The sequence below is a fragment of the Alosa sapidissima genome, chromosome 8 (assembly GCF_018492685.1).
Source record: "Alosa sapidissima isolate fAloSap1 chromosome 8, fAloSap1.pri, whole genome shotgun sequence".
Lineage (NCBI taxonomy): Eukaryota > Metazoa > Chordata > Actinopteri > Clupeiformes > Clupeidae > Alosa > Alosa sapidissima.
In genome coordinates this window covers 5157492-5177361 of record NC_055964.1, presented here as the reverse complement: position 1 = coordinate 5177361, position 19870 = coordinate 5157492, and the positions used below count along the sequence as shown (strand labels likewise).

The window sequence follows — 19870 nt, the reverse complement described above, 5'->3', positions numbered from 1 at the left end:
TCAGACAGGTAAAAGAAATGCTTGAGTTCAGCAGTGTTGAGGGCGTTTCAGCCGCAGTGTGATACAAAATAAGCAACAGTCTGGTCCACCTCGCTGTGCAGGGGGTATAGCTCAGTGGTAGAGCATTTGACTGCAGATCAAGAGGTCCCAGGTTCAAATCCTGGTGCCCCCTCAAACATGCACACAAACTGGCCTGCGCAAATGCGTTTGCCTACCTGTTTTGCCGTTTTTGTGACAGCCTGGTAAACTGGTCACTCCGTGACCTGAAAGCAAATGCTTCAACTGAAAATGAAAGGACTGCTGAAAATGTCTCTCCTCAGTCTCCTCCGCAAAAAACACAAGCTTCGAGCAGCTCGTCTCACTTTAGCTCTGCCAGTCAGGATGGCCGAGCGGTCTAAGGCGCCAGACTCAAGGCGACGTGCCTTCCTCAGGCAAGGGATTTCTGGTCTCCGAATGGAGGCGTGGGTTCGAATCCCACTTCTGACATAGGCTTTTATTTGAAGTGGCAATGGACAGACCCATCGCAGGGAAGTGGTTGTGCGAGAAAAGACGTCAAAATGGACACCGGTGAGGCTGACTGGACCACAACACCAAGTCCTCCATGGAAGATTAGCTGATTTTACTCAAAGGAACAAAATGAAATCTGCTCTTTTACTACAGACCTGACTATTTTTGCTACCACCCAAAATTCTGGCACAAGGTGTAATTGCATTCAGTTGAGAGCGTTGCCTTTGCCACTCCAGAGAGTGAAGACAGTCAGACAGGTAAAAGAAATGCTTGAGTTCAGCAGTGTTGAGGGCCTTTCAGCCGCAGTGTGATACAAAATAAGCAACAGTCTGGTCCACCTCGCTGTGCAGGGGGTATAGCTCAGTGGTAGAGCATTTGACTGCAGATCAAGAGGTCCCAGGTTCAAATCCTGGTGCCCCCTCAAACATGCACGCAAGCTGGCGTGCGCAAATGCGTTTGCCGTTTTTGTGTCAGCCTGGTAAACTGGTCACTCCGTGACCTGAAAGCAAATGCTTCAACTGAAAATGAAAGGACTGCTGAAAATGTGTCTCCTCAGTCTTTTCCGCAAAAAACACAAGCTTCGAGCAGCTCGTCTCACTTTAGCTCTGCCAGTCAGGATGGCCGAGCGGTCTAAGGCGCCAGACTCAAGGCGAAGTGCCTTCCTCAGGCAAGGGATTTCTGGTCTCCGAATGGAGGCGTGGGTTGGAATCCCACTTCTGACATAGGCTTTTATTTGAAGTGGCAATGGACAGACCCATCGCAGGGAATTGGTTGTGCGAGAAAAGACGTCAAAATGGACACCGGTGAGGCTGACTGGCTATTTTCCAACACCAAGTCCTCCATGGAAGATTAGCTGATTTTACTCAACGGAACACAATGAAATCTGCTTTTTTACTACAGACCTGACTATTTTTGCTACCACCCAAAATTCTGGCACAAGGTGTAATTGCATTCAGTTGAGAGCGGTGCCTTTGCCTCCAGAGAGTGAAGACAGTCAGACAGGTAAAAGAAATACTTGAGTTCAGCAGTGTTGAGGGCGTTTCAGCCGCAGTGTGATACAAAATAAGCAACTGTCTGGTCCACCTTGCTGTGCAGGGGGTATAGCTCAATGGTAGAGCATTTGATTGCAGATCAAGAGGTCCCAGGTTCAAATCCTGGTGCCCCCTCAAACATGCACGCAAGCTGGCGTGCGCAAATGCGTTTGCCTAACTGTTTTGCCGTTTTTGTGACAGCCTGGTAAACTGGTCACTCCGTGACCTGAAAGCAAATGCTTCAACTGAAAATGAAAGGACTGCTGAAAATCTGTCTCCTCAGTCTCCTCCGCAAAAAACACAAGCTTCGAGCAGCTCGTCTCACTTTAGCTCTGCCAGTCAGGATGGCCGAGCGGTCTAAGGCGCCAGACTCAAGGCGACGTGCCTTCCTCAGGCAAGGGATTTCTGGTCTCCGAATGGAGGCGTGGGTTCGAATCCCACTTCTGACATAGGCTTTTATTTGAAGTGGCAATGGACAGACCCATCTCAGGGAAGTGGTTGTGCGAGAAAAGACGTCAAAATGGACACCGGTGAGGCTGACTGGACCACAACACCAAGTCCTCCATGGAAGATTAGCCGATTTTACTCAAAGGAACAAAATGAAATCTGCTCTTTTACTACAGACCTGACTATTTTTGCTACCACCCAAAATTCTGGCACAAGGTGTAATTGCATTCAGTTGAGAGCGTTGCCTTTGCCACTCCAGAGAGTGAAGACAGTCAGACAGGTAAAAGAAATGCTTGAGTTCAGCAGTGTTGAGTGCCTTTCAGCCGCAGTGTGATACAAAATAAGCAACAGTCTGGTCCACCTCGCTGTGCAGGGGGTATAGCTCAGTGGTAGAGCATTTGACTGCAGATCAAGAGGTCCCAGGTTCAAATCCTGGTGCCCCCTCAAACATGCACGCAAGCTGGCGTGCGCAAATGCGTTTGCCGTTTTTGTGTCAGCCTGGTAAACTGGTCACTCCGTGACCTGAAAGCAAATGCTTCAACTGAAAATGAAAGGACTGCTGAAAATGTGTCTCCTCAGTCTTTTCCGCAAAAAACACAAGCTTCGAGCAGCTCGTCTCACTTTAGCTCTGCCAGTCAGGATGGCCGAGCGGTCTAAGGCGCCAGACTCAAGGCGAAGTGCCTTCCTCAGGCAAGGGATTTCTGGTCTCCGAATGGAGGCGTGGGTTCGAATCCCACTTCTGACATAGGCTTTTATTTGAAGTGGCAATGGACAGACCCATCGCAGGGAATTGGTTGTGCGAGAAAAGACGTCAAAATGGACACCGGTGAGGCTGACTGGCTATTTTCCAACACCAAGTCCTCCATGGAAGATTAGCTGATTTTACTCAACGGAACACAATGAAATCTGCTTTTTTACTACAGACCTGACTATTTTTGCTACCACCCAAAATTCTGGCACAAGGTGTAATTGCATTCAGTTGAGAGCGGTGCCTTTGCCTCCAGAGAGTGAAGACAGTCAGACAGGTAAAAGAAATACTTGAGTTCAGCAGTGTTGAGGGCGTTTCAGCCGCAGTGTGATACAAAATAAGCAACAGTCTGGTCCACCTTGCTGTGCAGGGAGTATAGCTCAATGGTAGAGCATTTGACTGCAGATCAAGAGGTCCCAGGTTCAAATCCTGGTGCCCCCTCAAACATGCACGCAAACTGGCCTGCGCAAATGCGTTTGCCTAACTGTTTTGCCGTTTTTGTGACAGCCTGGTAAACTGGTCACTCCGTGACCTGAAAGCAAATGCTTCAACTGAAAATGAAAGGACTGCTGAAAATGTGTCTCCTCAGTCTCCTCCGCAAAAAACACAAGCTTCGAGCAGCTCGTCTCACTTTAGCTCTGCCAGTCAGGATGGCCGAGCGGTCTAAGGCGCCAGACTCAAGGCAACGTGCCTTCCTCAGGCAAGGGATTTCTGGTCTCCGAATGGAGGCGTGGGTTCGAATCCCACTTCTGACATAGGCTTTTATTTGAAGTGGCAATGGACAGACCCATCGCAGGGAAGTGGTTGTGCGAGAAAAGACGTCAAAATGGACACCGGTGAGGCTGACTGGACCACAACACCAAGTCCTCCATGGAAGATTAGCTGATTTTACTCAAAGGAACAAAATGAAATCTGCTCTTTTACTACAGACCTGACTATTTTTGCTACCACCCAAAATTCTGGCACAAGGTGTAATTGCATTCAGTTGAGAGCGTTGCCTTTGCCACTCCAGAGAGTGAAGACAGTCAGACAGGTAAAAGAAATGCTTGAGTTCAGCAGTGTTGAGGGCCTTTCAGCCGCAGTGTGATACAAAATAAGCAACAGTCTGGTCCACCTCGCTGTGCAGGGGGTATAGCTCAGTGGTAGAGCATTTGACTGCAGATCAAGAGGTCCCAGGTTCAAATCCTGGTGCCCCCTCAAACATGCACGCAAGCTGGCGTGCGCAAATGCGTTTGCCGTTTTTGTGTCAGCCTGGTAAACTGGTCACTCCGTGACCTGAAAGCAAATACTTCAACTGAAAACGAAATGACTGCTGAAAATGTGTCTCCTCAGTCTCCTCCGCAAAAAACACAAGCTTCGAGCAGCTCGTTTCACTTCAGCTCTGCCAGTCGGGATGGCGGAGCGGTCTAAGGCGCAAGACTCAAGGCGATGTGCCTTCCTCAGGCAAGGGATTTCTGGTCTCCTAATGGAGGCGTGGGTTCGAATCCCACTTCTGACATAGGCTTTTATTTGAAGTGGCAATGGACAGACCCATCGCAGGGAAGTGGTTATGCGAGAAAAGACGTCAAAATGGACACCGGTGAGGCTGACTGGCTATTTTCCAACACCAAGTCCTCCATGGAAGATTAGCTGATTTTACTCAAAGGAACAAAATGAAATCTGCTCTTTTACTACAGACCTGACTATTTTTGCTACCACCCAAAATTTTGGCACAAGGTTTAATTGCATTCAGTTGAGAGCGTTGCCTTTGCCACTCCAGAGAGTGAAGACAATCAGACAGGTAAAAGAAATGCTTGAGTTCAGCAGTGTTGAGGACGTTTCAGCCGCAGTGTGATACAAAATAAGCAACAGTCTGGCCCACCTCCCTGTGCAGGGGGTATAGCTCAGTGGTAGAGCATTTGACTGCAGATCAAGAGGTCCCAGGTTCAAATCCTGGTGCCCCCTCAAACATGCACGTAATCTGGCCTGCTCAAATGCGTTTGTCTAACTTTTTTGCCGTTTTTGTCACAGCCTGGTAAACTGGTCACTCCGTGACCTGAAAGCAAATGCTTCAACTGAAAATGAAAGGACTGCTGAAAATGTGTCTCCTCAGTCTCCTCCGCAAAAAACACAAACTTCGAGCAGCTCGTCTCACTTTAGCTCTGCCAGTCAGGATGGCCGAGCGGTCTAAGGCGCCAGACTCAAGGCGACGTGCCTTCCTCATTCAAGTGATTTCTGGTCTCCGAATGGAGGCGTGGGTTCGAATCCCACTTCTGACATAGGCTTTTATTTGAAGTGGCAATGGACAGACCCATCGCAGGGAAGTGGTTGTGCGAGAAAAGACGTCAAAATGGACACCGGTGAGGCTGACTGGACCACAACACCAAGTCCTCCATGGAAGATTAGCTGATTTTACTCAACGGAACACAATGAAATCTGCTCTTTTACTACAGACCTGACTATTTTTGCTACCACCCAAAATTCTGGCACAACGTTAAATTGCATTCAGTTGAGAGCGGTGCCTTTGCCACTCCAGAGAGTGAAGACAGTCAGACAGGTAAAAGAAATGCTTGAGTTCAGCAGTGTTGAGGGCGTTTCAGCCGCAGTGTGATACAAAATAAGCAACAGTCTGGTCCACCTCGCTTTGCAGGGGGTATAGCTCAGTGGTAGAGCATTTGACTGCAGATCAAGAGGTCCCAGGTTCAAATCCTGGTGCCCCCTCAAACATGCACGCAAGCTGGCGTGCGCAAATGCGTTTGCCGTTTTTGTGTCAGCCTGGTAAACTGGTCACTCCGTGACCTGAAAGCAAATGCTTCAACTGAAAACGAAATGACTGCTGAAAATGTGTCTCCTCAGTCTCCTCCGCAAAAAACACAAGCTTCGAGCAGCTCGTTTCATTTCAGCTCTGCCAGTCGGGATGGCGGAGCGGTCTAAGGCGCAAGACTCAAGGCGATGTGCCTTCCTCAGGCAAGGGATTTCTGGTCTCCTAATGGAGGCGTGGGTTCGAATCCCACTTCTGACATAGGCTTTTATTTGAAGTGGCAATGGACAGACCCATCGCAGGGAAGTGGTTATGCCAGAAAAGACGTCAAAATGGACACCGGTGAGGCTGACTGGCTATTTTCCAACACCAAGTCCTCCATGGAAGATTAGCTGATTTTACTCAAAGGAACAAAATGAAATCTGCTCTTTTACTACAGACCTGAATTTTTTTGCTACCACCCAAAATTTTGGCACAAGGTTTAATTGCATTCAGTTGAGAGCGTTGCCTTTGCCACTCCAGAGAGTGAAGACAATCAGACAGGTAAAAGAAATGCTTGAGTTCAGCAGTGTTGAGGACGTTTCAGCCGCAGTGTGATACAAAATAAGCAACAGTCTGGCCCACCTCCCTGTGCAGGGGGTATAGCTCAGTGGTAGAGCATTTGACTGCAGATCAAGAGGTCCCAGGTTCAAATCCTGGTGCCCCCTCAAACATGCACGTAATCTGGCCTGCTCAAATGCGTTTGTCTAACTTTTTTGCCGTTTTTGTGACAGCCTGGTAAACTGGTCACTCCGTGACCTGAAAGCAAATGCTTCAACTGAAAATGAAAGGACTGCTGAAAATGTGTCTCCTCAGTCTCCTCCGCAAAAAACACAAGCTTCGAGCAGCTCGTCTCACTTTAGCTCTGCCAGTCAGGATGGCCGAGCGGTCTAAGGCGCCAGACTCAAGGCGACGTGCCTTCCTCAGGCAAGGGATTTCTGGTCTCCGAATGGAGGCGTGGGTTCGAATCCCACTTCTGACATAGGCTATTATTTGAAGTGGCAATGGACAGACCCATCGCAGGGAAGTGGTTGTGCGAGAAAAGACGTCAAAATGGACACCGGTGAGGCTGACTGGACCACAACACCAAGTCCTCCATGGAAGATTAGCTGATTTTACTCAACGGAACACAATGAAATCTGCTCTTTTACTACAGACCTGACTATTTTTGCTACCACCCAAAATTCTGGCACAACGTTAAATTGCATTCAGTTGAGAGCGGTGCCTTTGCCACTCCAGAGAGTGAAGACAGTCAGACAGGTAAAAGAAATGCTTGAGTTCAGCAGTGTTGAGGGCGTTTCAGCCGCAGTGTGATACAAAATAAGCAACAGTCTGGTCCACCTCGCTTTGCAGGGGGTATAGCTCAGTGGTAGAGCATTTGACTGCAGATCAAGAGGTCCCAGGTTCAAATCCTGGTGCCCCCTCAAACATGCACGCAAGCTGGCGTGCGCAAATGCGTTTGCCGTTTTTGTGTCAGCCTGGTAAACTGGTCACTCCGTGACCTGAAAGCAAATACTTCAACTGAAAACGAAATGACTGCTGAAAATGTGTCTCCTCAGTCTCGTCCGCAAAAAACACAAGCTTCGAGCAGCTCGTTTCACTTCAGCTCTGCCAGTCGGGATGGCGGAGCGGTCTAAGGCGCAAGACTCAAGGCGATGTGCCTTCCTCAGGCAAGGGATTTCTGGTCTCCTAATGGAGGCGTGGGTTCGAATCCCACTTCTGACATAGGCTTTTATTTGAAGTGGCAATGGACAGACCCATCGCAGGGAAGTGGTTATGCGAGAAAAGACGTCAAAATGGACACCGGTGAGGCTGACTGGCTATTTTCCAACACCAAGTCCTCCATGGAAGATTAGCTGATTTTACTCAAAGGAACAAAATGAAATCTGCTCTTTTACTACAGACCTGACTATTTTTGCTACCACCCAAAATTTTGGCACAAGGTTTAATTGCATTCAGTTGAGAGCGTTGCCTTTGCCACTCCAGAGAGTGAAGACAATCAGACAGGTAAAAGAAATGCTTGAGTTCAGCAGTGTTGAGGACGTTTCAGCCGCAGTGTGATACAAAATAAGCAACAGTCTGGCCCACCTCCCTGTGCAGGGGGTATAGCTCAGTGGTAGAGCATTTGACTGCAGATCAAGAGGTCCCAGGTTCAAATCCTGGTGCCCCCTCAAACATGCACGTAATCTGGCCTGCTCAAATGCGTTTGTCTAACTTTTTTGCCGTTTTTGTCACAGCCTGGTAAACTGGTCACTCCGTGACCTGAAAGCAAATGCTTCAACTGAAAATGAAAGGACTGCTGAAAATGTGTCTCCTCAGTCTCCTCCGCAAAAAACACAAACTTCGAGCAGCTCGTCTCACTTTAGCTCTGCCAGTCAGGATGGCCGAGCGGTCTAAGGCGCCAGACTCAAGGCGACGTGCCTTCCTCATTCAAGTGATTTCTGGTCTCCGAATGGAGGCGTGGGTTCGAATCCCACTTCTGACATAGGCTTTTATTTGAAGTGGCAATGGACAGACCCATCGCAGGGAAGTGGTTGTGCGAGAAAAGACGTCAAAATGGACACCGGTGAGGCTGACTGGACCACAACACCAAGTCCTCCATGGAAGATTAGCTGATTTTACTCAACGGAACACAATGAAATCTGCTCTTTTACTACAGACCTGACTATTTTTGCTACCACCCAAAATTCTGGCACAACGTTAAATTGCATTCAGTTGAGAGCGGTGCCTTTGCCACTCCAGAGAGTGAAGACAGTCAGACAGGTAAAAGAAATGCTTGAGTTCAGCAGTGTTGAGGGCGTTTCAGCCGCAGTGTGATACAAAATAAGCAACAGTCTGGTCCACCTCGCTTTGCAGGGGGTATAGCTCAGTGGTAGAGCATTTGACTGCAGATCAAGAGGTCCCAGGTTCAAATCCTGGTGCCCCCTCAAACATGCACGCAAGCTGGCGTGCGCAAATGCGTTTGCCGTTTTTGTGTCAGCCTGGTAAACTGGTCACTCCGTGACCTGAAAGCAAATGCTTCAACTGAAAACGAAATGACTGCTGAAAATGTGTCTCCTCAGTCTCCTCCGCAAAAAACACAAGCTTCGAGCAGCTCGTTTCATTTCAGCTCTGCCAGTCGGGATGGCGGAGCGGTCTAAGGCGCAAGACTCAAGGCGATGTGCCTTCCTCAGGCAAGGGATTTCTGGTCTCCTAATGGAGGCGTGGGTTCGAATCCCACTTCTGACATAGGCTTTTATTTGAAGTGGCAATGGACAGACCCATCGCAGGGAAGTGGTTATGCCAGAAAAGACGTCAAAATGGACACCGGTGAGGCTGACTGGCTATTTTCCAACACCAAGTCCTCCATGGAAGATTAGCTGATTTTACTCAAAGGAACAAAATGAAATCTGCTCTTTTACTACAGACCTGAATTTTTTTGCTACCACCCAAAATTTTGGCACAAGGTTTAATTGCATTCAGTTGAGAGCGTTGCCTTTGCCACTCCAGAGAGTGAAGACAATCAGACAGGTAAAAGAAATGCTTGAGTTCAGCAGTGTTGAGGACGTTTCAGCCGCAGTGTGATACAAAATAAGCAACAGTCTGGCCCACCTCCCTGTGCAGGGGGTATAGCTCAGTGGTAGAGCATTTGACTGCAGATCAAGAGGTCCCAGGTTCAAATCCTGGTGCCCCCTCAAACATGCACGTAATCTGGCCTGCTCAAATGCGTTTGTCTAACTTTTTTGCCGTTTTTGTGACAGCCTGGTAAACTGGTCACTCCGTGACCTGAAAGCAAATGCTTCAACTGAAAATGAAAGGACTGCTGAAAATGTGTCTCCTCAGTCTCCTCCGCAAAAAACACAAGCTTCGAGCAGCTCGTCTCACTTTAGCTCTGCCAGTCAGGATGGCCGAGCGGTCTAAGGCGCCAGACTCAAGGCGATGTGCCTTCCTCAGGCAAGGGATTTCTGGTCTCCGAATGGAGGCGTGGGTTCGAATCCCACTTCTGACATAGGCTTTTATTTGAAGTGGCAATGGACAGACCCATCGCAGGGAAGTGGTTGTGCGAGAAAAGACGTCAAAATGGACACCGGTGAGGCTGACTGGACCACAACACCAAGTCCTCCATGGAAGATTAGCTGATTTTACTCAACGGAACACAATGAAATCTGCTCTTTTACTACAGACCTGACTATTTTTGCTACCACCCAAAATTCTGGCACAACGTTAAATTGCATTCAGTTGAGAGCGGTGCCTTTGCCACTCCAGAGAGTGAAGACAGTCAGACAGGTAAAAGAAATGCTTGAGTTCAGCAGTGTTGAGGGCGTTTCAGCCGCAGTGTGATACAAAATAAGCAACAGTCTGGTCCACCTCGCTTTGCAGGGGGTATAGCTCAGTGGTAGAGCATTTGACTGCAGATCAAGAGGTCCCAGGTTCAAATCCTGGTGCCCCCTCAAACATGCACGCAAGCTGGCGTGCGCAAATGCGTTTGCCGTTTTTGTGTCAGCCTGGTAAACTGGTCACTCCGTGACCTGAAAGCAAATACTTCAACTGAAAACGAAATGACTGCTGAAAATGTGTCTCCTCAGTCTCGTCCGCAAAAAACACAAGCTTCGAGCAGCTCGTTTCACTTCAGCTCTGCCAGTCGGGATGGCGGAGCGGTCTAAGGCGCAAGACTCAAGGCGATGTGCCTTCCTCAGGCAAGGGATTTCTGGTCTCCTAATGGAGGCGTGGGTTCGAATCCCACTTCTGACATAGGCTTTTATTTGAAGTGGCAATGGACAGACCCATCGCAGGGAAGTGGTTATGCGAGAAAAGACGTCAAAATGGACACCGGTGAGGCTGACTGGCTATTTTCCAACACCAAGTCCTCCATGGAAGATTAGCTGATTTTACTCAAAGGAACAAAATGAAATCTGCTCTTTTACTACAGACCTGACTATTTTTGCTACCACCCAAAATTTTGGCACAAGGTTTAATTGCATTCAGTTGAGAGCGTTGCCTTTGCCACTCCAGAGAGTGAAGACAATCAGACAGGTAAAAGAAATGCTTGAGTTCAGCAGTGTTGAGGACGTTTCAGCCGCAGTGTGATACAAAATAAGCAACAGTCTGGCCCACCTCCCTGTGCAGGGGGTATAGCTCAGTGGTAGAGCATTTGACTGCAGATCAAGAGGTCCCAGGTTCAAATCCTGGTGCCCCCTCAAACATGCACGTAATCTGGCCTGCTCAAATGCGTTTGTCTAACTTTTTTGCCGTTTTTGTCACAGCCTGGTAAACTGGTCACTCCGTGACCTGAAAGCAAATGCTTCAACTGAAAATGAAAGGACTGCTGAAAATGTGTCTCCTCAGTCTCCTCCGCAAAAAACACAAACTTCGAGCAGCTCGTCTCACTTTAGCTCTGCCAGTCAGGATGGCCGAGCGGTCTAAGGCGCCAGACTCAAGGCGACGTGCCTTCCTCATTCAAGTGATTTCTGGTCTCCGAATGGAGGCGTGGGTTCGAATCCCACTTCTGACATAGGCTTTTATTTGAAGTGGCAATGGACAGACCCATCGCAGGGAAGTGGTTGTGCGAGAAAAGACGTCAAAATGGACACCGGTGAGGCTGACTGGACCACAACACCAAGTCCTCCATGGAAGATTAGCTGATTTTACTCAACGGAACACAATGAAATCTGCTCTTTTACTACAGACCTGACTATTTTTGCTACCACCCAAAATTCTGGCACAACGTTAAATTGCATTCAGTTGAGAGCGGTGCCTTTGCCACTCCAGAGAGTGAAGACAGTCAGACAGGTAAAAGAAATGCTTGAGTTCAGCAGTGTTGAGGGCGTTTCAGCCGCAGTGTGATACAAAATAAGCAACAGTCTGGTCCACCTCGCTTTGCAGGGGGTATAGCTCAGTGGTAGAGCATTTGACTGCAGATCAAGAGGTCCCAGGTTCAAATCCTGGTGCCCCCTCAAACATGCACGCAAGCTGGCGTGCGCAAATGCGTTTGCCGTTTTTGTGTCAGCCTGGTAAACTGGTCACTCCGTGACCTGAAAGCAAATGCTTCAACTGAAAACGAAATGACTGCTGAAAATGTGTCTCCTCAGTCTCCTCCGCAAAAAACACAAGCTTCGAGCAGCTCGTTTCATTTCAGCTCTGCCAGTCGGGATGGCGGAGCGGTCTAAGGCGCAAGACTCAAGGCGATGTGCCTTCCTCAGGCAAGGGATTTCTGGTCTCCTAATGGAGGCGTGGGTTCGAATCCCACTTCTGACATAGGCTTTTATTTGAAGTGGCAATGGACAGACCCATCGCAGGGAAGTGGTTATGCCAGAAAAGACGTCAAAATGGACACCGGTGAGGCTGACTGGCTATTTTCCAACACCAAGTCCTCCATGGAAGATTAGCTGATTTTACTCAAAGGAACAAAATGAAATCTGCTCTTTTACTACAGACCTGAATTTTTTTGCTACCACCCAAAATTTTGGCACAAGGTTTAATTGCATTCAGTTGAGAGCGTTGCCTTTGCCACTCCAGAGAGTGAAGACAATCAGACAGGTAAAAGAAATGCTTGAGTTCAGCAGTGTTGAGGACGTTTCAGCCGCAGTGTGATACAAAATAAGCAACAGTCTGGCCCACCTCCCTGTGCAGGGGGTATAGCTCAGTGGTAGAGCATTTGACTGCAGATCAAGAGGTCCCAGGTTCAAATCCTGGTGCCCCCTCAAACATGCACGTAATCTGGCCTGCTCAAATGCGTTTGTCTAACTTTTTTGCCGTTTTTGTGACAGCCTGGTAAACTGGTCACTCCGTGACCTGAAAGCAAATGCTTCAACTGAAAATGAAAGGACTGCTGAAAATGTGTCTCCTCAGTCTCCTCCGCAAAAAACACAAGCTTCGAGCAGCTCGTCTCACTTTAGCTCTGCCAGTCAGGATGGCCGAGCGGTCTAAGGCGCCAGACTCAAGGCGACGTGCCTTCCTCAGGCAAGGGATTTCTGGTCTCCGAATGGAGGCGTGGGTTCGAATCCCACTTCTGACATAGGCTTTTATTTGAAGTGGCAATGGACAGACCCATCGCAGGGAAGTGGTTGTGCGAGAAAAGACGTCAAAATGGACACCGGTGAGGCTGACTGGACCACAACACCAAGTCCTCCATGGAAGATTAGCTGATTTTACTCAACGGAACACAATGAAATCTGCTCTTTTACTACAGACCTGACTATTTTTGCTACCACCCAAAATTCTGGCACAACGTTAAATTGCATTCAGTTGAGAGCGGTGCCTTTGCCACTCCAGAGAGTGAAGACAGTCAGACAGGTAAAAGAAATGCTTGAGTTCAGCAGTGTTGAGGGCGTTTCAGCCGCAGTGTGATACAAAATAAGCAACAGTCTGGTCCACCTCGCTTTGCAGGGGGTATAGCTCAGTGGTAGAGCATTTGACTGCAGATCAAGAGGTCCCAGGTTCAAATCCTGGTGCCCCCTCAAACATGCACGCAAGCTGGCGTGCGCAAATGCGTTTGCCGTTTTTGTGTCAGCCTGGTAAACTGGTCACTCCGTGACCTGAAAGCAAATACTTCAACTGAAAACGAAATGACTGCTGAAAATGTGTCTCCTCAGTCTCCTCCGCAAAAAACACAAGCTTCGAGCAGCTCGTTTCACTTCAGCTCTGCCAGTCGGGATGGCGGAGCGGTCTAAGGCGCAAGACTCAAGGCGATGTGCCTTCCTCAGGCAAGGGATTTCTGGTCTCCTAATGGAGGCGTGGGTTCGAATCCCACTTCTGACATAGGCTTTTATTTGAAGTGGCAATGGACAGACCCATCGCAGGGAAGTGGTTATGCGAGAAAAGACGTCAAAATGGACACCGGTGAGGCTGACTGGCTATTTTCCAACACCAAGTCCTCCATGGAAGATTAGCTGATTTTACTCAAAGGAACAAAATGAAATCTGCTCTTTTACTACAGACCTGACTATTTTTGCTACCACCCAAAATTTTGGCACAAGGTTTAATTGCATTCAGTTGAGAGCGTTGCCTTTGCCACTCCAGAGAGTGAAGACAATCAGACAGGTAAAAGAAATGCTTGAGTTCAGCAGTGTTGAGGACGTTTCAGCCGCAGTGTGATACAAAATAAGCAACAGTCTGGCCCACCTCCCTGTGCAGGGGGTATAGCTCAGTGGTAGAGCATTTGACTGCAGATCAAGAGGTCCCAGGTTCAAATCCTGGTGCCCCCTCAAACATGCACGTAATCTGGCCTGCTCAAATGCGTTTGTCTAACTTTTTTGCCGTTTTTGTCACAGCCTGGTAAACTGGTCACTCCGTGACCTGAAAGCAAATGCTTCAACTGAAAATGAAAGGACTGCTGAAAATGTGTCTCCTCAGTCTCCTCCGCAAAAAACACAAACTTCGAGCAGCTCGTCTCACTTTAGCTCTGCCAGTCAGGATGGCCGAGCGGTCTAAGGCGCCAGACTCAAGGCGACGTGCCTTCCTCATTCAAGTGATTTCTGGTCTCCGAATGGAGGCGTGGGTTCGAATCCCACTTCTGACATAGGCTTTTATTTGAAGTGGCAATGGACAGACCCATCGCAGGGAAGTGGTTGTGCGAGAAAAGACGTCAAAATGGACACCGGTGAGGCTGACTGGACCACAACACCAAGTCCTCCATGGAAGATTAGCTGATTTTACTCAACGGAACACAATGAAATCTGCTCTTTTACTACAGACCTGACTATTTTTGCTACCACCCAAAATTCTGGCACAACGTTAAATTGCATTCAGTTGAGAGCGGTGCCTTTGCCACTCCAGAGAGTGAAGACAGTCAGACAGGTAAAAGAAATGCTTGAGTTCAGCAGTGTTGAGGGCGTTTCAGCCGCAGTGTGATACAAAATAAGCAACAGTCTGGTCCACCTCGCTTTGCAGGGGGTATAGCTCAGTGGTAGAGCATTTGACTGCAGATCAAGAGGTCCCAGGTTCAAATCCTGGTGCCCCCTCAAACATGCACGCAAGCTGGCGTGCGCAAATGCGTTTGCCGTTTTTGTGTCAGCCTGGTAAACTGGTCACTCCGTGACCTGAAAGCAAATGCTTCAACTGAAAACGAAATGACTGCTGAAAATGTGTCTCCTCAGTCTCCTCCGCAAAAAACACAAGCTTCGAGCAGCTCGTTTCATTTCAGCTCTGCCAGTCGGGATGGCGGAGCGGTCTAAGGCGCAAGACTCAAGGCGATGTGCCTTCCTCAGGCAAGGGATTTCTGGTCTCCTAATGGAGGCGTGGGTTCGAATCCCACTTCTGACATAGGCTTTTATTTGAAGTGGCAATGGACAGACCCATCGCAGGGAAGTGGTTATGCCAGAAAAGACGTCAAAATGGACACCGGTGAGGCTGACTGGCTATTTTCCAACACCAAGTCCTCCATGGAAGATTAGCTGATTTTACTCAAAGGAACAAAATGAAATCTGCTCTTTTACTACAGACCTGAATTTTTTTGCTACCACCCAAAATTTTGGCACAAGGTTTAATTGCATTCAGTTGAGAGCGTTGCCTTTGCCACTCCAGAGAGTGAAGACAATCAGACAGGTAAAAGAAATGCTTGAGTTCAGCAGTGTTGAGGACGTTTCAGCCGCAGTGTGATACAAAATAAGCAACAGTCTGGCCCACCTCCCTGTGCAGGGGGTATAGCTCAGTGGTAGAGCATTTGACTGCAGATCAAGAGGTCCCAGGTTCAAATCCTGGTGCCCCCTCAAACATGCACGTAATCTGGCCTGCTCAAATGCGTTTGTCTAACTTTTTTGCCGTTTTTGTGACAGCCTGGTAAACTGGTCACTCCGTGACCTGAAAGCAAATGCTTCAACTGAAAATGAAAGGACTGCTGAAAATGTGTCTCCTCAGTCTCCTCCGCAAAAAACACAAGCTTCGAGCAGCTCGTCTCACTTTAGCTCTGCCAGTCAGGATGGCCGAGCGGTCTAAGGCGCCAGACTCAAGGCGACGTGCCTTCCTCAGGCAAGGGATTTCTGGTCTCCGAATGGAGGCGTGGGTTCGAATCCCACTTCTGACATAGGCTTTTATTTGAAGTGGCAATGGACAGACCCATCGCAGGGAAGTGGTTGTGCGAGAAAAGACGTCAAAATGGACACCGGTGAGGCTGACTGGACCACAACACCAAGTCCTCCATGGAAGATTAGCTGATTTTACTCAACGGAACACAATGAAATCTGCTCTTTTACTACAGACCTGACTATTTTTGCTACCACCCAAAATTCTGGCACAACGTTAAATTGCATTCAGTTGAGAGCGGTGCCTTTGCCACTCCAGAGAGTGAAGACAGTCAGACAGGTAAAAGAAATGCTTGAGTTCAGCAGTGTTGAGGGCGTTTCAGCCGCAGTGTGATACAAAATAAGCAACAGTCTGGTCCACCTCGCTTTGCAGGGGGTATAGCTCAGTGGTAGAGCATTTGACTGCAGATCAAGAGGTGCCAGGTTCAAATCCTGGTGCCCCCTCAAACATGCACGCAAGCTGGCGTGCGCAAATGCGTTTGCCGTTTTTGTGTCAGCCTGGTAAACTGGTCACTCCGTGACCTGAAAGCAAATACTTCAACTGAAAACGAAATGACTGCTGAAAATGTGTCTCCTCAGTCTCGTCCGCAAAAAACACAAGCTTCGAGCAGCTCGTTTCACTTCAGCTCTGCCAGTCGGGATGGCGGAGCGGTCTAAGGCGCAAGACTCAAGGCGATGTGCCTTCCTCAGGCAAGGGATTTCTGGTCTCCTAATGGAGGCGTGGGTTCGAATCCCACTTCTGACATAGGCTTTTATTTGAAGTGGCAATGGACAGACCCATCGCAGGGAAGTGGTTATGCGAGAAAAGACGTCAAAATGGACACCGGTGAGGCTGACTGGCTATTTTCCAACACCAAGTCCTCCATGGAAGATTAGCTGATTTTACTCAAAGGAACAAAATGAAATCTGCTCTTTTACTACAGACCTGACTATTTTTGCTACCACCCAAAATTTTGGCACAAGGTTTAATTGCATTCAGTTGAGAGCGTTGCCTTTGCCACTCCAGAGAGTGAAGACAATCAGACAGGTAAAAGAAATGCTTGAGTTCAGCAGTGTTGAGGACGTTTCAGCCGCAGTGTGATACAAAATAAGCAACAGTCTGGCCCACCTCCCTGTGCAGGGGGTATAGCTCAGTGGTAGAGCATTTGACTGCAGATCAAGAGGTCCCAGGTTCAAATCCTGGTGCCCCCTCAAACATGCACGTAATCTGGCCTGCTCAAATGCGTTTGTCTAACTTTTTTGCCGTTTTTGTGACAGCCTGGTAAACTGGTCACTCCGTGACCTGAAAGCAAATGCTTCAACTGAAAATGAAAGGACTGCTGAAAATGTGTCTCCTCAGTCTCCTCCGCAAAAAACACAAGCTTCGAGCAGCTCGTCTCACTTTAGCTCTGCCAGTCAGGATGGCCGAGCGGTCTAAGGCGCCAGACTCAAGGCGACGTGCCTTCCTCAGGCAAGGGATTTCTGGTCTCCGAATGGAGGCGTGGGTTCGAATCCCACTTCTGACATAGGCTTTTATTTGAAGTGGCAATGGACAGACCCATCGCAGGGAAGTGGTTGTGCGAGAAAAGACGTCAAAATGGACACCGGTGAGGCTGACTGGACCACAACACCAAGTCCTCCATGGAAGATTAGCTGATTTTACTCAACGGAACACAATGAAATCTGCTCTTTTACTACAGACCTGACTATTTTTGCTACCACCCAAAATTCTGGCACAACGTTAAATTGCATTCAGTTGAGAGCGGTGCCTTTGCCACTCCAGAGAGTGAAGACAGTCAGACAGGTAAAAGAAATGCTTGAGTTCAGCAGTGTTGAGGGCGTTTCAGCCGCAGTGTGATACAAAATAAGCAACAGTCTGGTCCACCTCGCTTTGCAGGGGGTATAGCTCAGTGGTAGAGCATTTGACTGCAGATCAAGAGGTCCCAGGTTCAAATCCTGGTGCCCCCTCAAACATGCACGCAAGCTGGCGTGCGCAAATGCGTTTGCCGTTTTTGTGTCAGCCTGGTAAACTGGTCACTCCGTGACCTGAAAGCAAATACTTCAACTGAAAACGAAATGACTGCTGAAAATGTGTCTCCTCAGTCTCGTCCGCAAAAAACACAAGCTTCGAGCAGCTCGTTTCACTTCAGCTCTGCCAGTCGGGATGGCGGAGCGGTCTAAGGCGCAAGACTCAAGGCGATGTGCCTTCCTCAGGCAAGGGATTTCTGGTCTCCTAATGGAGGCGTGGGTTCGAATCCCACTTCTGACATAGGCTTTTATTTGAAGTGGCAATGGACAGACCCATCGCAGGGAAGTGGTTATGCGAGAAAAGACGTCAAAATGGACACCGGTGAGGCTGACTGGCTATTTTCCAACACCAAGTCCTCCATGGAAGATTAGCTGATTTTACTCAAAGGAACAAAATGAAATCTGCTCTTTTACTACAGACCTGACTATTTTTGCTACCACCCAAAATTTTGGCACAAGGTTTAATTGCATTCAGTTGAGAGCGTTGCCTTTGCCACTCCAGAGAGTGAAGACAATCAGACAGGTAAAAGAAATGCTTGAGTTCAGCAGTGTTGAGGACGTTTCAGCCGCAGTGTGATACAAAATAAGCAACAGTCTGGCCCACCTCCCTGTGCAGGGGGTATAGCTCAGTGGTAGAGCATTTGACTGCAGATCAAGAGGTCCCAGGTTCAAATCCTGGTGCCCCCTCAAACATGCACGTAATCTGGCCTGCTCAAATGCGTTTGTCTAACTTTTTTGCCGTTTTTGTCACAGCCTGGTAAACTGGTCACTCCGTGACCTGAAAGCAAATGCTTCAACTGAAAATGAAAGGACTGCTGAAAATGTGTCTCCTCAGTCTCCTCCGCAAAAAACACAAACTTCGAGCAGCTCGTCTCACTTTAGCTCTGCCAGTCAGGATGGCCGAGCGGTCTAAGGCGCCAGACTCAAGGCGACGTGCCTTCCTCATTCAAGTGATTTCTGGTCTCCGAATGGAGGCGTGGGTTCGAATCCCACTTCTGACATAGGCTTTTATTTGAAGTGGCAATGGACAGACCCATCGCAGGGAAGTGGTTGTGCGAGAAAAGACGTCAAAATGGACACCGGTGAGGCTGACTGGACCACAACACCAAGTCCTCCATGGAAGATTAGCTGATTTTACTCAACGGAACACAATGAAATCTGCTCTTTTACTACAGACCTGACTATTTTTGCTACCACCCAAAATTCTGGCACAACGTTAAATTGCATTCAGTTGAGAGCGGTGCCTTTGCCACTCCAGAGAGTGAAGACAGTCAGACAGGTAAAAGAAATGCTTGAGTTCAGCAGTGTTGAGGGCGTTTCAGCCGCAGTGTGATACAAAATAAGCAACAGTCTGGTCCACCTCGCTTTGCAGGGGGTATAGCTCAGTGGTAGAGCATTTGACTGCAGATCAAGAGGTCCCAGGTTCAAATCCTGGTGCCCCCTCAAACATGCACGCAAGCTGGCGTGCGCAAATGCGTTTGCCGTTTTTGTGTCAGCCTGGTAAACTGGTCACTCCGTGACCTGAAAGCAAATGCTTCAACTGAAAACGAAATGACTGCTGAAAATGTGTCTCCTCAGTCTCCTCCGCAAAAAACACAAGCTTCGAGCAGCTCGTTTCATTTCAGCTCTGCCAGTCGGGATGGCGGAGCGGTCTAAGGCGCAAGACTCAAGGCGATGTGCCTTCCTCAGGCAAGGGATTTCTGGTCTCCTAATGGAGGCGTGGGTTCGAATCCCACTTCTGACATAGGCTTTTATTTGAAGTGGCAATGGACAGACCCATCGCAGGGAAGTGGTTATGCCAGAAAAGACGTCAAAATGGACACCGGTGAGGCTGACTGGCTATTTTCCAACACCAAGTCCTCCATGGAAGATTAGCTGATTTTACTCAAAGGAACAAAATGAAATCTGCTCTTTTACTACAGACCTGAATTTTTTTGCTACCACCCAAAATTTTGGCACAAGGTTTAATTGCATTCAGTTGAGAGCGTTGCCTTTGCCACTCCAGAGAGTGAAGACAATCAGACAGGTAAAAGAAATGCTTGAGTTCAGCAGTGTTGAGGACGTTTCAGCCGCAGTGTGATACAAAATAAGCAACAGTCTGGCCCACCTCCCTGTGCAGGGGGTATAGCTCAGTGGTAGAGCATTTGACTGCAGATCAAGAGGTCCCAGGTTCAAATCCTGGTGCCCCCTCAAACATGCACGTAATCTGGCCTGCTCAAATGCGTTTGTCTAACTTTTTTGCCGTTTTTGTGACAGCCTGGTAAACTGGTCACTCCGTGACCTGAAAGCAAATGCTTCAACTGAAAATGAAAGGACTGCTGAAAATGTGTCTCCTCAGTCTCCTCCGCAAAAA

At 48.5% G+C, this 19870-nt stretch overlaps 38 non-coding genes across 38 annotated transcripts; all 38 read left to right on the top strand.

Moving 5' to 3' along the window:
• The first annotated feature begins 100 nt into the window (after positions 1 to 100).
• trnac-gca lies at positions 101 to 172 on the top strand. Its single transcript has one exon. It is a non-coding gene; the product is annotated as a tRNA-Cys (tRNA).
• Positions 173 to 375: 203 nt separating this feature from the next.
• trnal-caa lies at positions 376 to 486 on the top strand. Its single transcript has 2 exons — positions 376 to 413; positions 441 to 486. It is a non-coding gene; the product is annotated as a tRNA-Leu (tRNA).
• A 370-nt stretch (positions 487 to 856) lies between these two features.
• On the top strand, positions 857 to 928 carry trnac-gca. The gene has a single exon. It is a non-coding gene; the product is annotated as a tRNA-Cys (tRNA).
• A 948-nt stretch (positions 929 to 1876) lies between these two features.
• Positions 1877 to 1987, top strand: trnal-caa. Its single transcript has 2 exons — positions 1877 to 1914; positions 1942 to 1987. It is a non-coding gene; the product is annotated as a tRNA-Leu (tRNA).
• Positions 1988 to 2357: 370 nt separating this feature from the next.
• trnac-gca lies at positions 2358 to 2429 on the top strand. The gene has a single exon. It is a non-coding gene; the product is annotated as a tRNA-Cys (tRNA).
• Positions 2430 to 2619: 190 nt separating this feature from the next.
• On the top strand, positions 2620 to 2730 carry trnal-caa. Its single transcript has 2 exons — positions 2620 to 2657; positions 2685 to 2730. It is a non-coding gene; the product is annotated as a tRNA-Leu (tRNA).
• Positions 2731 to 3377: 647 nt separating this feature from the next.
• Positions 3378 to 3488, top strand: trnal-caa. Its single transcript has 2 exons — positions 3378 to 3415; positions 3443 to 3488. It is a non-coding gene; the product is annotated as a tRNA-Leu (tRNA).
• A 370-nt stretch (positions 3489 to 3858) lies between these two features.
• On the top strand, positions 3859 to 3930 carry trnac-gca. The gene has a single exon. It is a non-coding gene; the product is annotated as a tRNA-Cys (tRNA).
• A 675-nt stretch (positions 3931 to 4605) lies between these two features.
• Positions 4606 to 4677, top strand: trnac-gca. The gene has a single exon. It is a non-coding gene; the product is annotated as a tRNA-Cys (tRNA).
• A 203-nt stretch (positions 4678 to 4880) lies between these two features.
• On the top strand, positions 4881 to 4991 carry trnal-caa. Its single transcript has 2 exons — positions 4881 to 4918; positions 4946 to 4991. It is a non-coding gene; the product is annotated as a tRNA-Leu (tRNA).
• Positions 4992 to 5361: 370 nt separating this feature from the next.
• On the top strand, positions 5362 to 5433 carry trnac-gca. The gene has a single exon. It is a non-coding gene; the product is annotated as a tRNA-Cys (tRNA).
• A 675-nt stretch (positions 5434 to 6108) lies between these two features.
• Positions 6109 to 6180, top strand: trnac-gca. The gene has a single exon. It is a non-coding gene; the product is annotated as a tRNA-Cys (tRNA).
• Positions 6181 to 6383: 203 nt separating this feature from the next.
• On the top strand, positions 6384 to 6494 carry trnal-caa. The gene is made up of 2 exons: positions 6384 to 6421; positions 6449 to 6494. It is a non-coding gene; the product is annotated as a tRNA-Leu (tRNA).
• Positions 6495 to 6864: 370 nt separating this feature from the next.
• trnac-gca lies at positions 6865 to 6936 on the top strand. The gene has a single exon. It is a non-coding gene; the product is annotated as a tRNA-Cys (tRNA).
• Positions 6937 to 7611: 675 nt separating this feature from the next.
• On the top strand, positions 7612 to 7683 carry trnac-gca. The gene has a single exon. It is a non-coding gene; the product is annotated as a tRNA-Cys (tRNA).
• Positions 7684 to 7886: 203 nt separating this feature from the next.
• Positions 7887 to 7997, top strand: trnal-caa. Its single transcript has 2 exons — positions 7887 to 7924; positions 7952 to 7997. It is a non-coding gene; the product is annotated as a tRNA-Leu (tRNA).
• Positions 7998 to 8367: 370 nt separating this feature from the next.
• On the top strand, positions 8368 to 8439 carry trnac-gca. The gene has a single exon. It is a non-coding gene; the product is annotated as a tRNA-Cys (tRNA).
• A 675-nt stretch (positions 8440 to 9114) lies between these two features.
• trnac-gca lies at positions 9115 to 9186 on the top strand. The gene has a single exon. It is a non-coding gene; the product is annotated as a tRNA-Cys (tRNA).
• A 203-nt stretch (positions 9187 to 9389) lies between these two features.
• On the top strand, positions 9390 to 9500 carry trnal-caa. Its single transcript has 2 exons — positions 9390 to 9427; positions 9455 to 9500. It is a non-coding gene; the product is annotated as a tRNA-Leu (tRNA).
• A 370-nt stretch (positions 9501 to 9870) lies between these two features.
• Positions 9871 to 9942, top strand: trnac-gca. Its single transcript has one exon. It is a non-coding gene; the product is annotated as a tRNA-Cys (tRNA).
• A 675-nt stretch (positions 9943 to 10617) lies between these two features.
• trnac-gca lies at positions 10618 to 10689 on the top strand. The gene has a single exon. It is a non-coding gene; the product is annotated as a tRNA-Cys (tRNA).
• Positions 10690 to 10892: 203 nt separating this feature from the next.
• On the top strand, positions 10893 to 11003 carry trnal-caa. Its single transcript has 2 exons — positions 10893 to 10930; positions 10958 to 11003. It is a non-coding gene; the product is annotated as a tRNA-Leu (tRNA).
• A 370-nt stretch (positions 11004 to 11373) lies between these two features.
• On the top strand, positions 11374 to 11445 carry trnac-gca. Its single transcript has one exon. It is a non-coding gene; the product is annotated as a tRNA-Cys (tRNA).
• Positions 11446 to 12120: 675 nt separating this feature from the next.
• Positions 12121 to 12192, top strand: trnac-gca. The gene has a single exon. It is a non-coding gene; the product is annotated as a tRNA-Cys (tRNA).
• A 203-nt stretch (positions 12193 to 12395) lies between these two features.
• trnal-caa lies at positions 12396 to 12506 on the top strand. Its single transcript has 2 exons — positions 12396 to 12433; positions 12461 to 12506. It is a non-coding gene; the product is annotated as a tRNA-Leu (tRNA).
• A 370-nt stretch (positions 12507 to 12876) lies between these two features.
• trnac-gca lies at positions 12877 to 12948 on the top strand. Its single transcript has one exon. It is a non-coding gene; the product is annotated as a tRNA-Cys (tRNA).
• A 675-nt stretch (positions 12949 to 13623) lies between these two features.
• On the top strand, positions 13624 to 13695 carry trnac-gca. Its single transcript has one exon. It is a non-coding gene; the product is annotated as a tRNA-Cys (tRNA).
• Positions 13696 to 13898: 203 nt separating this feature from the next.
• On the top strand, positions 13899 to 14009 carry trnal-caa. Its single transcript has 2 exons — positions 13899 to 13936; positions 13964 to 14009. It is a non-coding gene; the product is annotated as a tRNA-Leu (tRNA).
• A 370-nt stretch (positions 14010 to 14379) lies between these two features.
• On the top strand, positions 14380 to 14451 carry trnac-gca. Its single transcript has one exon. It is a non-coding gene; the product is annotated as a tRNA-Cys (tRNA).
• Positions 14452 to 15126: 675 nt separating this feature from the next.
• trnac-gca lies at positions 15127 to 15198 on the top strand. Its single transcript has one exon. It is a non-coding gene; the product is annotated as a tRNA-Cys (tRNA).
• A 203-nt stretch (positions 15199 to 15401) lies between these two features.
• On the top strand, positions 15402 to 15512 carry trnal-caa. The gene is made up of 2 exons: positions 15402 to 15439; positions 15467 to 15512. It is a non-coding gene; the product is annotated as a tRNA-Leu (tRNA).
• Positions 15513 to 16629: 1117 nt separating this feature from the next.
• trnac-gca lies at positions 16630 to 16701 on the top strand. Its single transcript has one exon. It is a non-coding gene; the product is annotated as a tRNA-Cys (tRNA).
• Positions 16702 to 16904: 203 nt separating this feature from the next.
• On the top strand, positions 16905 to 17015 carry trnal-caa. The gene is made up of 2 exons: positions 16905 to 16942; positions 16970 to 17015. It is a non-coding gene; the product is annotated as a tRNA-Leu (tRNA).
• A 370-nt stretch (positions 17016 to 17385) lies between these two features.
• trnac-gca lies at positions 17386 to 17457 on the top strand. The gene has a single exon. It is a non-coding gene; the product is annotated as a tRNA-Cys (tRNA).
• A 675-nt stretch (positions 17458 to 18132) lies between these two features.
• trnac-gca lies at positions 18133 to 18204 on the top strand. Its single transcript has one exon. It is a non-coding gene; the product is annotated as a tRNA-Cys (tRNA).
• A 203-nt stretch (positions 18205 to 18407) lies between these two features.
• On the top strand, positions 18408 to 18518 carry trnal-caa. The gene is made up of 2 exons: positions 18408 to 18445; positions 18473 to 18518. It is a non-coding gene; the product is annotated as a tRNA-Leu (tRNA).
• A 370-nt stretch (positions 18519 to 18888) lies between these two features.
• On the top strand, positions 18889 to 18960 carry trnac-gca. Its single transcript has one exon. It is a non-coding gene; the product is annotated as a tRNA-Cys (tRNA).
• Positions 18961 to 19635: 675 nt separating this feature from the next.
• Positions 19636 to 19707, top strand: trnac-gca. The gene has a single exon. It is a non-coding gene; the product is annotated as a tRNA-Cys (tRNA).
• Positions 19708 to 19870: the final 163 nt, after the last annotated feature.